Raw genomic sequence first — 14,816 nt, forward strand, 5'->3', positions numbered from 1 at the left:
ATAGAGATGAATGCTCTTAAATCTCATTGAATTTTAGGATAGTAGATGGTGCTCGATAGAGTTGAGCAGAAAACCGAAAAAACTGAACCGAAACAAAAACGGCAATTCTATTTTTGGATTTTTAATGACTAAAAATTTCGGTTCGGTTTTTGAATAACTATTTTCAATAACCCAAAAAAACTGAACCGAACCGATAAGTTACAATAGTAGCCTAGTCCGTATATTTTTATGTTTAAATTTAAATGTTTAACCCAAACCAGTAGATATTATTAATTTTATTCTTAAATGTCAAATATTTATAATAAAAACATCAACATGTATTTACTGTCTACAAGAAATAACAAACTTTAATATAAAAATTAAGGATACTCAAAATATTATAAAAGAAAATTTCTTAATAAAATTTTTGGAGAAACATAAAAATAAGAGTAAATTACAAGTTTTGTCCTTTATGTTTGTCCCAAATTTCAGGCGCTGTCCTTTACATTTAAAATTGATGAGTTTTGTCCTTAACGTTTCAAAATCCTGCACGTTATGTCCTTTAGGGCAAACCCAGTTAATTTTTTTTGTTAAATCTGATCATGTGCAAAGCACATGAGGGCATTTTTGTAATTTCATTTTTTTTAGGGAAATTTATGTAATTAACTTAAAATAAATACCCACCATCTTCAAAAGTTGCAGACCCACCACTTGCCATCACCTACCGCCACCACCTCCCACCCCCACCTGCCGCCTACCACCACCACCTCCCACCCTCCCCTGCCGCAATCACCCACTGTCTCCACCATCGCCTGACCCACCATCTCCAACATCACCATCAACATAATCCCAATCTCAAACAAAAAATCCCCAAATCAATAGGACTGATTTTATGATAGAATATGCATCGATTATTGGATAGTGAATACCAGTCCCAATTTCTTTCATATACATATCAAGTCAAATAATAATTCGTACCCACCCAGTATCATCCATAACTCATAAATCATTCTCTGGAGATTAACCGTCAGCCCCTAATATGGTCTTTTATGGGAATCACTAGGAATCCCCAAATCTCAAACCATAGTAAAACTAAACTGAATCACTAGGAATCCCCAGATCTCAAAACGGGTCAAATTACAAGTTATGATTTTTGAAAGATGAAAAAACATGCAAGTTTTGTAAATTGGTAAGTTGCCTGCTGCATCGTAAGTTATGGAAACAGGGGTTGAAGTTTGTAATCCATTAGAGAAGCTTCCACCAGTTCTAAGCGCGGTGGAAGGAAGCACTACCTTCTCTGATGGTGAACCATCTTGCAAGCCTGAAAGAACCCGTTTCTCTGGTGGTAGATGGTGGTGGTAGGTGGTGTCGGAGCGGAGAGGTGAGTCGGCGCAGAGAGGAGAGTGGAACTCGTCGAGTTGAGTCGGTGTCGGAGATTGAACGGTGGCTCGTGGCAGAGTTGTGGCGGAGCTGGTGGGGAAAGTCTCTCCTTCTCTCTTCTCTCTCTCTCAGAACTTCTGATGGATGAACCCTAATGTGCAAATGATGAACCTTAAATGTAAATGTGTAAATGTGTAAAAGGTGTAACTGGGTTTTAAATAATGAGGAAAGACATATGGGAGGTGTAATGACATTTCTATCCTCATGTTTCCTGCACATGACTTAATTTAACTGAAAATTATAACTGGGTTTGCCATAAAGGACATAACATGCAACATTTTCAAACATTAAGTACAAAAGTCGTCAATTTTGAAGGTAAAGGACAACGCCTGAAATTTGGGACAAACATAAAGGACAAAACTTGTAATTTACTCTAAAAATAAATTAGAAAGTTAGGTTTACGTGAACAAGATTTTTTCTGGAATGACGACTTTCATGTGTTAGGCCACTGCACTCCCCAAATTTGGAGAACCCTGTTGCCCCACTTTGGCTAGATTATGTTGTCTTAAAAAAGACCCACACTGACTTCAGAGTCTGGCTTGGGCGTTGTAACACCCCGTGTTTTCGAATGCCAAAGTTAAAGTCAAAGCCGAGTTTGACTTCTTTGACTGTAGTTAGTCTATTTTATGTTTTGTATTATGTGGAGTAAGTGTTGTTAATCAAAAGAATCGAAGTAATCGAATGTTTAATCGACGCGAAACGCCTATCGAACGTGAATAGTAGGAAGTAACAATGCGATAAAGTTAATCAATCAATAATCAAGCTAATCGAATCATCAATCGAACTCGAAACTCGAATTACGCGAATTTGGTGTTATTATACGTGTGTGTGCCTTATGTGTTACCTGTGCGTGCTTACTTTATGTTTTGTGTGCTAATCAATCGAATCGAAACTCGAAACTCGATCGAACTCAATCGAAATCGAATCATAGATGCTTGTATGTAGATATAGTGGTTGGGATTAAAAGTAATTTGAATAGGAAACTCTATCGTACTCGTATCGTCTCCAATCGAAATCGAAATATCAGAAATTGTCGCACCGAACGCTCAACGCAGGCTGTTGATCGATCAGGCTGTCAGCCAATCGAACAGCCCAGCCGATCGGACAGACTGTCAGATCGAGCAGGCTGTCCGATCGGGATGCCTGGCCGATCGGCCAGCCCCTTTCCTCTTTTGGAAGCCTATAAATAGGCCTTTCATTGTCATTCTTTCCACTTTTGGAAACCCTCTGACCGACCAGCTCGTGCTCACCTTCTATTTCTCAGATTTCTCTCAATCCCGGTAAGATTTCATCCTAAATCTTGTACTTTCTTGATCAATACACACTCCTACACCTTTCTATCTTTCAAATCTTGATTTCTAACCGTGAAATCATCAAGATCTAAGCATTCTAGGATGATGTCATCATGGTGTTCTTCAAGAACTTCATGTTTTGGCCTCAATCCCCCAAGAATCACTTGGATCTAGCCGATTTTCACATAAAAACACCAAGATCTACCACAGATCTGAACATTTACATGGTGTGAAGGATTGGAAGAAGGATTCCAACTTTCTTTCAACTCTTTTACACTCAATGCCTTCAAACCGGTAGAAACGGAGCTTGAGCCAACTCACTAATCATTCTAATGGTTGTGTGGTTCAAGATTTGGATTCTATCTACGAGGTTCACCGATTTCGGGTTAAACGTTAAACCACCGTTCTGAACCGTTCACCGGCCGGACTTGGGTGATTCCTGTCCGAGCAGGAGAAACAAGTAAGAACGAAGGTTCCATGGTTCGGCTCGTTGTCAAAATACCTCGATATAACGTCAAACAATCAGAACAACCAAGTGTTAGACGAACAGGCCGACCAGGTTAGAATGCTGACCGATCGAACAGGCTGTTCGATCGAATAGCCCAACCGATCGGACATGTCAGCCGATCGACCAGGCCAGCCGAAACATTTCATGTATATGTGCTGGTTATGCGTAAACTATTTCGAACTCTATATGCTATTATCAAACTTGTATGCTCACCTTTACATTTCATGTATTGACTTTATTTTAACGTATGTGGCAGGTGCTTAAGATGCATTCTTGCTAGGGAAGCGAGGCTAGAATAAAGCGTCTAGAGCCCCCAACAAATAGTTGTCTGTAGCAGTCAATCTAGGGGTCTTTAGAAGCAGAAACAATATTTATTTTACTATGTTTAAATCTGAGTTGGCGGAACAAAATGTTTGACTAGATGCTTATCTGTAATAACTTGTTTTATTATTTGGGATACGGTATGGGACGTATCATTTAAACTAAATAGTAATGATAGTTGTTGTGGAAACTTCTGGACAATCTGTTTCGCTCAGTGCTATGCCTCGATGATTCCGCCATCGGTTGGGGTGTGACAGATTGGTATCAGAGCCATAACTATAGGGAATTAGGCAAGACACGACCTAGTCCGGGTCGCTGTCTTAGAGACCTAAACTATAGTTAGGAACCAACAGACCAAGTTTATGTGCTACCTCTCGCTTATTCTACACTATCACTGCACTCGAATTTTCAAATAGAGTCAAGCGGTTTAGTCAGGATTAGGTGTGAAAACCGCAAACTCCCGACTAAATTGCTTGGTCAATGCTGATTTTGTCAATTCATCAGCCATAACTATAGGGAATTAGGCAAGACACGACCTAGTCCGGGTCGCTGTCTTAGAGACCTAAACTATAGTTAGGAACCAACAGACCAAGTTTATGTGCTACCTCTCGCTTATTCTACACTATCACTGCACTCGAATTTTCAAATAGAGTCAAGCGGTTTAGTCAGGATTAGGTGTGAAAACCGCAAACTCCCGACTAAATTGCTTGGTCAATGCTGATTTTGTCAATTCATCAATGATTTCTTCATTAATTTTTCAGAACCAACGAGGAGAATTATACCAAAAGAGGAGTGAAATCCATATTTTGATGAATAATCTCCTCATATTTTACTAAAACAAGGAAGAAGTTGCTAAGCTAGGGGTGAAACCCTAACCTTGACAACTTCTTCCGGATTTTATTTATCTCACCAAAGCCACGACGGACTCCAACGACTTGAACTCACGAGTATGACCTAAGGAATGCGTGTTGAATGCCCAAGAATCGAGGCAGAAACACAAACCTGAAAGTCGAAATGTGACGACAAGTCTAATGTGAATAGTCGAACCACTTTGGGTAGTCAATGTCTATTAGCCGCAGACAATCTATTTCTCGATTTTATGTGTTTCGATTCTGAGCCCGCAACTGCCGACTCTGATCGTTCGTTGATTTTATATTTTTATGTGTATATATCTGTTTATGTGTTTAAATTTTTGGAGAATTATTCGATTTTTGCTATCACTTCGATCGACACACACGACTCACATTGTTTTTCTATCTCAAGACGGTAACAAGTCGCTGCGAATCCAGACGATATTATGATATGTGCTTATACTATACTCGATATGCTATACAATCATACTATACTACCCGATACGCTATACGCGACCACTATATTCGAATACTCACAAAACTTAGAGGTAGTCAGGATACTGTACGTGCTACTGTGTGCTGATAGGAGGATTACGTGATATTATCTACCTCTGTGATTAAATGCCTATGTGCTTATGTGCCTCTGTGATACTGTGCTCTATGTGCTCTATGTGCTTCTGTGATTACGTGAATCTGTGGTTATGTGCCTATGTGTTTATGTGATACATGTTTCGACGTGTTCCTAAGCTTTAGTAAGTAGTAGACGTGTGAGGTGAGATTCAATTTGTTGTGTCTGAGACCTACGACGATGTCTGTTGCAGACCATGTTGTCATATGGACACCGAACCCCACTTACCCGCCAAGAAAAGAGAGACAAGCGTCTCGCTGCTATCATTGCCAAGCAAGTGGCAAAAGCTGTAAGTGAGGTGTATAAAAACGTCAGCAAATCGTCTGAGGAGTCGCGAATTGACGCTCCTAAAGATGCTAACAAGACTGTTTTCAGCTTCAAACAGTTCAAGGCATGCGGACCAAAAGAGTTTACCGGAGAAGATGGCCCTACCGCCATGTTTCAATGGTTTGATTCGGTTGAAGTCACTCTGTGCCAAAGCGGCTGTCCTGCAAATCTCCGTACCCTCAATGCGACCGGTGTCTTCCAGTCCCGAGCTCTAGACTGGTGGACGGCCGAACGAAACAAACGCGGGAATGATGCAGCTTATGAGCTGACTTGGGAAGAGCTGAAGGCCATCATGATGGACGAATTCTGCCCTCCCCATGAACGCCAAAAGCTGGAGGACGAGTTTTGGAACATCAAGCAGAAGGATGGAGACAACGCTGCTTTAACTGCTCGCTTCAAGCAGCTTAGCATTATCTATCCCGATCAAGTCAAGACGCCAGACATGGCCATCAAGATGTACATTCGAGCTCTACCCGATTGTGTTGCCGACTTTGTTCACGCCGCCAAGACATCATCAATTGAGGAAACCTACTTGCTTGCCGCCGGGATCAATGACAAGCGGGTAAAGTCTGGTTTCTGGGATAAGCCATCCAAGTCTCTGCATCAAGCTACTACTGCACCAACCACCGACTCCACTGCTCAACCCTCCAAATCATCACGCCGAAAGAAGAAGAACAACAACAGCAGCTCCAGCAACAAGAACTATGCTGTCACAACAACTGTTGCCCCTCTGCAAGCCGTACCGGCTCAACAACAGTCTCATCACCGACCAGCTCCAGTGACCAATGCACCGCCAGCAAAGCGTGCTTACACAGGTCCCCACCCGCTCTGCCCAACATGCTTATATCATCATCCGGTGGGAATCTCCTGTCATTTCTTCGCTCACTGCAACCTCTACGGTCATTTCACTGCAAACTGTCGTTATGGTCCCCGAAACACCGCAGCTCCTGCCGTCGCTCATCAAGCTCTACTCCCAGCCCCTCAAGGCCAACCCGTAGCTCAAGCACCCGTAGTCAATGCTCGAGTCTGCTTTGCATGTGGTGATCCTAACCATTTTGCAAACATGTGCCCGAATAGGGTTGTGAAACAAGAGCCCCAACAGCAGCAGCAGCAGCCTCAGCAGCAACAGCAAGCAGCCCGTGCCAGAACCTTCAACATCAACGCCCGTCAAGCCCAGGCTGACAACAACATGGTTAATGGTGGATTATGAATGGTATATATGCATCATGTTTGTTTGATACTGGAGCCGATAACTGCTTTGTGTCGTTTGAATTCGAGAAGCTCCTTAGTCGTAAGCGCTCTTATCTCCCCTCGTCATTCGAAGTTGAAGTCGCTACTGGAAGAACTGTCACCGTTAACTCTGTTCTCCGTGATTGTACTCTCGAGCTCAACAATCATATCTTCCCAATCGACCTTATTCCCATGCAACTCGGAAGTTTCGACATCATAGTAGGCATGGACTTTCTTCGCGAAAATCATGCTGAAGTGGTGTGTTTTGATAAGATGATTCGATTCTCGCTCGTGAATGGTGATCTATTATGTGTGTACGGTGAAACAACTTTGAAAGGTCTCAAGCTCATGTCATGCATTCAAGCTAGCAAGTATCTCCGCAAGGAATACAGAGCTTTCTTGGCCAACATTGTAGTAGCGGAGAAGGAAAAGAAAAAGAAGGCCGAAGTCAAAGACGTTCCAGTGGTTCGTGAATTTCCTCAGGTATTCCCTGATGATCTTCCTGGACTACCGTCAAGTCGTGATATCGACTTTCGTATCGACCTCATTCCTGGAGCTAATCCCGTAGCCAAAGCTCCTTATCGACTCGCTCCATCCGAAATGCGGGAACTTTCGAACCAACTTCAGGAATTGCTTGAAAAAGGCTTTATTCGCCCGAGCACCTCTCCTTAGGGCGCGCCAGTCCTTTTCGTTAAAAAGAAGGATGGGTCGTTCAGGATGTGCATCGACTATCGGGAGTTGAATAAATTGACCATCAAGAACCGTTACCCTCTACCTCGAATCGATGACCTATTCGATCAGCTGCAAGGTGCCAAATGTTTCTCAAAGATCGATCTACGTTCAGGCTATCACAATTGCGCATTCAAGAGGAAGACATCCCCAAAACCACTTTTCGTACTCGATACGGCCACTATGAGTTCGTTGTTATGCCTTTTGGTTTAACTAATGCACCCGCGGTTTTTATGGATCTGATGAATCGCGTGTGTAAGCCGTTTCTAGACTGTTTCGTCATTGTGTTCATCGACGATGTCTTGATCTATTCTAAGTCGAAGACCGAACACGCGCAACATCTACGTTTGGTTCTCGAGCTACTCCAGGGGAACCAACTCTATGCCAAGTTTTCCAAGTGTGAATTCTGGCTGGAGGAGGTTCAGTTTCTGGGTCACATTGTTAATAGTAAAGGTATTTATGTCGATCCTGCGAAGATTGAAGCAGTTAAGAGTTGGATTACGCCTAAGAACCCGTCCGAAGTTCGTTCTTTTCTCGGACTAGCGGGCTATTATCGACGATTTATCGAAGGATTCTCTAAGATCGTTGTGCCGCTTACCGCCCTTACCCATAAAGACAAGCCTTTTGTTTGGGGAACTGAACAAGAGTCTGCCTTTCAAACCCTCAAGCATATGCTCTACAACGCTCCTGTCCTCACATTGCCAGACGGAAACAATGATTTCATTGTCTATTGTGATGCTTCCAACCTTGGTCTCGGCTGTGTTCTCATGCAACGGGACAAGGTTATAGCTTACGCATCTCGTCAGCTCAAAATCCACAAGAAGAACTATACAACCCACGATCTCGAGCTAGGCGCAGTTGTTTTTGCATTGAAGATTTGGCGACACTACCTGTATGGTACCAAGTGTACGATCTTCACCGATCACAGGAGTTTACAACACATCTTTAATCAGAAAGAACTTAACATGCGTCAACGCCGATGGGTAGAACTTCTTAACGATTACGACTGTGAGATCCGTTATCATCCAGGCAAGGCAAATGTTGTTGCCGACGCGCTCAGCAGACGGAGTTATTTGCTCAGTATTCGCAATACCCAAGCCCAGCATGATCTCGAAACCCTCATCCGCGAAGCCTAGCATGCTTGTTTTAACGAACGCACCTTGAAGAAGGAGAGAATCTATCATGATGGAGCTCAGCTTGTAAGCAAAGTAGATGGGATTTTCTATTATCTGGACCGAATTTGGATCCCTAAGCGAACCGATTTGCGAAATATTATAATGGACGAAGCTCACAAATCCCGATACTCTATTCATCCCGGTGCCGATAAAATGTACCAGGATCTTCGTTACAAGTACTGGTGGCCGGGCATGAAACGGGATATTGTTCTCTATGTTGGAAGTTGCCTAACTTGTGCGAGAGTTAAGGCTGAACATCAACGACCTTCTGGCTTACTCGAACAACCTCCAATCCCTATATGGAAGCGGGAAAGTATAGCTATGGATTTCATAACCAAACTTCCGCCCACGCCATCAGGTCACGACAGCGTTTGGGTCATAGTTGATCGTCTGACCAAATCAACCCACTTTTTGCCAATACGGGAAGACTACAAGGTAGAACGACTAGCCCGAATCTACACCGACGAGATCATTTGTAATCATGGTACGCCTCGTGACATCATTTCAGACTGTGACGCTCGGTTTACTTCGCGATTGTGGGAAACGTTTCAAGCATCTCTTGGTACGTCGCTTAACTTAAGTACCGCATTCCATCCTCAAACCGACGGACATACTGAAAGAACGATCTGTACTCTTGAGGACATGCTCCGGGCGTGTGTCATAGACTTCGATGGTAGTTGGAACAAATACCTACCATTAGTCGAATTCTCGTACAACAACAGCTATCATGCCAGCATACAAATGGCACCATTCGAGGCCTTATATGGAAGAAGATGTCGTTCGCCTATTGTATGGCACGAGATCGGTCATTCGCAACTAACCGGTCCCGAGTTACTACAAGAAACGACTGACAAAATCCTCCAGATTCGAGACAACTTGTCGAAAGCCAGGGATAGACTGAAAAGTTACGCCGATAGAAGATGCAAGCCCTTTGAATTTGACGCTGGCGACTACGTACTCCTAAAGGTATCACCTTGGAAGGGTGTGGTCAGATTCAGCAAGAAAGGGAAACTAGCGCCTCGATATGTTGGACCTTTTAAGATTCTTGAAAGGATCGGAAAAGTCGCCTACAGACTCGAACTACCGGAGGAACTTAGTAACGTCCACCTCCGAAAATGCCTAGCTGACCATGATCTGATTGTACCTCTTGACGATCTTCAGGTCAACGAAACACTACACTTCGTGGAAAAGCCTGTCGAAATCATGCATCGCCAAACCAAGCAACTCAGACGCTCGCGCATCCCTATCGTGATAGTCCGATGGGAAGGCAAACGAGGCGCGGAGTTCACTTGGGAACTCGAAAGCGACATGAAGGCTAAGTATCCGCAGTCGTTTAAATGAAGACCTGAAGTGAGAAATTGGTAATATCATTCATAGTGCTGTGCAGCTTCGAGCTTAATTTCGGGACGAAATTCCCTAAACAAGGGGAGGCTGTAACACCCCGTGTTTTCGAATGCCAAAGTCAAAGTCAAAGTCAAAGCCGAGTTTGACTTCTTTGACTGTAGTTAGTCTATTTTATGTTTTGTATTATGTGGAGTAAGTGTTGTTAATCAAAAGAATCGAAGTAACTGAATGTTTAATCGACGCGAAACGCCTATCGACTGTGAATAGTAGGAAGTAACAATGCGATAAAGTTAATCAATCAATAATCAAGCTAATCGAATCATCAATCGAACTCGAAACTCGAATTACACGAATTTGGTGTTATTATACGTGTGTGTGTGCCTTATGTGTTACCTGTGCGTGCTTACTTTATGTTTTGTGTGGTAATCAATTGAATCAATCGAATCGAAACTCGAAACTCAATCGAATTCAATCGAAATCGAATCATGATAATTAGTGGAGAAGAGATTAGGCGAGATATAGATGCTTGTATGTAGATATAGTGGTTGGGATTAAAAGTAATTCGAATAGGAAACTCTATCGTACTCGTATCGTCTCCAATCGAAATCGAAATATCAGAAATCGTCGCACCGAATGCTCAACACAGGCTGTTGATCGATCAGGCTGTCAGCCGATCGAACAGCCCAGCCGATCGGACGGACTGTCCGATCGAGCAGGCTGTCCGATCGGGATGCCTGGCCGATCGACCAGCCCCTTTCCTCTTTTGGAAGCCTATAAATAGGCCTGTCATTGTCATTCTTTCCACTTTTGGAAACCCTCTGACCGACCAGCTCGTGCTCACATTCTATTTCTCAGATTTCTATCAATCCCGATAAGATTTCATCCTAAATCTTGTACTTTCTTGATCAATACACACTCCTACACCTTTCTATCTTTCAAATCTTGATTTCTAACTGTGAAATCATCAAGATCTAAGCATTCTAGGATGATGTCATCATGGTGTTCTTCAAGAACTTCATGTTTTGGCCTCAATCCACCAAGAATCACTTGGATCTAGCCGATTTCCACATAAAAACACTAAGATCTACCACAGATCTGAACATGGTGTGAAGGATTGGAAGAAGGATTTCCAACTTTCTTTCAACTCTTTTACACTCAATGCCTTCAAACCGGTAGAAACGGAGCTTGAGCCAACTCACTAATCATTCTAATGGTTGTGTGGTTCAAGATTCGGATTCTATCTACGAGGTTCACCGATTTCGGGTTAAACGTTAAACCACCGTTCCGAACCGTTCACCGGCCGGGCTTGGGTGATTCCTGTCCGAGCAGGAGAAACAAGTAAGAACGAAGGTTCCATGGTTCAGCTCGTTGTCAAAATACCTCGATATAACGTTAAACAATCAGAACAACCAAGTGTTAGACGAACAGGCCGATCAGGTTAGAATGCTGACCGATCGAACAGGTTGTTCGATCCGATCGGACATGTCAGCCGATCGACCAGGCCAGCCGATCGGCTAGCACATGGCCCCACACTTTGACAATTTTATGAAGTATGGTATTGAACGAAGTAATGTTCGATCGAGCGACTGTTGTCAACATTACTCTTCGGATCATGAGATACTATGCTTCAATCCTTAATCGATTTTCAACTCGTTCGACGTATTGGAGTGCCACCCGATCGAACATGATGTCCGATCAGGTGACATCCTGCTGAGGACTTACTACCGAAGTGTCTAACCGATCGGTTAAGCCGGCCGATCGAACGGCCCGTTCGATCGATCGACCTGAAAGGTAAGAACATCAGTGTTCTCAAATACTACAACGAAAACTTCAAAAGGACAAGCCATCATACACAAACACTTCCTACACAAAGGAAGAAACAATCCACTTGAACAGTCCAACCGATCGAGCCTACCGGCCGATCGAACAGGCTGTCCGAACGGACTGTCTAACCGAACGAACAACCCGTTCGATCGAACCACCAGTTCGATCGACCAGGTTGTTCGACCCATCATCACTTGTTACCCTGTAACGCGTAAAATGTTACTCATCGTTATGCTATCGAACTATTCAGGCTAACCCTACTCTCAAGCGCTCCCTTCAATCCATCAATCAATCGCTGTGAGTATACTCGAACCCTTTTTGCTTTAACACTTTTGGGTGTTACGTACGTTACTTATCAAAAATCACAATCGAACACACTACTCAATCATTTAAACGCTAACCGTTCTGCATGTATTACATGACTAAATGAATGCTTGTTGTTATGTTTACACGTGGAATGCTGTCTACCTGCCTTAACGACGTAGTACTATAGTTTGGACTCAGCACCCGTTCACACGGGGGTTGTTAAGGACAATTACTTGCATGGATTACGGTGGTAATCATGTATTGCGAACTGTCTCGGACAGTCAACCCGCAGTCATTGGTATCGATAGATCCATGTCGATAATTAACATGCTTCGTTTTCCTCTGTGTACGTGCTGGTTACGCGTAAACTATTTCGAACTCTATATGCTATTATCAAACTTGTATGTTCATCTTTACATTTCATGTATTGACTTTATTTTAACGTATGTGGCAGGTGCTTAAGATGCATTCTTGCTAGGGAAGCGAGGCTAGAATAAAGCGTCTAGAGCCCCCAACAAATAGTCGTCTGTAGCAGTCAATCTAGGGGTCTTTAGGAGCAGAAACAATATTTATTTTACTATATTTAAATCTGAGTTGTCGGAACAGAATATTTGACTAGATGCTTATCTGTAATAACTTGTTTTATTATTTGGGATACGGTATGGGACGTATCATTTAAACTAAATAGTAATGATAGTTGTTGTGGAAACTTCTGGACAATCTGTTTCGCTCAGTGCCATGCCCCGATGATTCCGCCATCGGTTGGGGTGTGACAGATTGGTATCCTAGCCATAACTATAGGGAATTAGGCAAGACACGACCTAGTCCGGGTCTATAAGAAATTAAGTGATATTATAATGTAATGCTGACATAAGAAATGTTGAATTGGCGTGTCTCAGAGATCGACACATAAGTGTTTCTTATGTGAGCTCATAGTCCCCTTTAATAGTAAAGTAAAGATATGTATATCCGGTTCTTAAATCCGATCCGACCGGTTTGACCAATGAACCAGTAAAGAGAAAGATTTGATGTTCGGTCCAGTTCTCTGAAAAAGATTGGTGTAGACCTTAATTATTTTATGAAAAAATAGTCACCCCAAAACTCAAAAGAATAAATAAATAATGTTTAGTAATTTATTCTATTAAAAAGGTATTTGGGACAATATTATATTTTTATTAGTAGGCTCAAATTAAGCTAAAGCCAATTTAATTAAGCATAAATTTAGTTACCCATAACCCGATTTCACCCATACATCCTACTATCCATGTAAGTCCATTTTTTGTTTACTTACCCGTAACTCCATTAGGCGTAAGCCGTTAACCTATTTTTTCTTCAAATTCTACTTTGTTTTTATTTTGTTACCGGTTTACATATTGTCTTAAAAATTAAAAACTCCAAGAAATGTATAACAAAAGCAATCAATTCTAGGAGTCGGACAGACTAGCCTCCGACAAACAATCGATGGTTGCTATTGTCTAGTCGACGGTAGTTTTTTACATTTTTTGTGTTCATGACGAGTCTAAAAAGGTTGTTTATTAAAGACATTTATTGGAGTTCTTAAATTTGTTGGGAGAAACAAATAAATCACAAAGTCTCAATAATTTTTTACACATAAAGGTACCTCCTCTACGTGTCAATTTGAACAAAATTGTGACATAATATATAATAACTTGTTTATTGCTTATTTGATACACTTGTAAGACATATTATGCTGCCATCTATAACCTATCTATCAGAAATAGACACACAAGCAAATCAAATGGCCCTTTTTATTATTTTGTTGGTAAAGAAATGTGGATTTTTGTCATATAATTTGTTACAAAAATATACATATAACTACAAAGTATATCTAAAAAAAGTAACAATAGCCACATCACAAAAGATAAAAAGATGTCCACATAATTTGCTTATGCGTCCATTTTTGACAAGTAGAGTCCATATTAGCATTGTACATTTTATATGTGTGCCAAATAACCAATAACAAGTTATTATAAGTTATTTCACACTTTTATTCAATATTGACATGTGAAAGAACTTTCAAGTATAATAAATTGTTGAGGAACTTTTGTGAAAAAAAGAAAAAAAATTATAATGTTTTTTTTACGGTATTCACCTGACAAATTAATATAACTTTGTTTACAGTAAAAAATGATCTACGGTCACAAAACAGGGTAAGGGTGGCTGGAGCACCAGTTGGGTAGTAGTGCATTATTGGTGACACCGCCACCAACTAATATGGTAGAGCGTGCGGGTAATGGAAGTCGGTTTCACTGGTAGAGGAAGTCGGTTTCACTGGTAGAGCGCCCGGGTAATAGAATTTGACGGTAACTTTTGTTTTTGTTTTTAAGAAAAATGGCTTAGGGGTACTATAAAGGAGCAGAATGAATGAACGTTAGTTGAGGATAACTTTAAAGTTATTAGAGCATTTACATTAGGCTCTCTATATAATTACCTTCTCAAAATAATATAGAAAAGTACAAGGTTTTCTTTTATTTGTACTTTTTATCGACGTTTTTCGAATAGAGATGCAGTTTAGAAAACTTACACATTCTCTAAGTAGTGAGACTCACTATTCCTCTTTAAGTATAATTTTGCGAGTGTATGAAACTTGGGAAAAAAATAAATGTTTGTAAGTAAGATCAAATAGAGATAGGTAATATGATGTGAGAGGTTGTAAAAAAAATAAACAAATTTTAGAGAAAAAATAGTATTTTGGTTAAATTATAGTGATAGAGATTGATAACTACTATGAATTTCGATCCTCTATATTTATATAAGTGAGTTCTCTATATAGCATGGAGTGGCGGTGAGCGGAAGAGAGATAAAATGTTACTGTTTATAAGTAAATTTGGTAAGATATTG

Source organism: Helianthus annuus, chromosome 8 (genome assembly GCF_002127325.2).
Source record: "Helianthus annuus cultivar XRQ/B chromosome 8, HanXRQr2.0-SUNRISE, whole genome shotgun sequence".
NCBI lineage: Eukaryota > Viridiplantae > Streptophyta > Magnoliopsida > Asterales > Asteraceae > Helianthus > Helianthus annuus.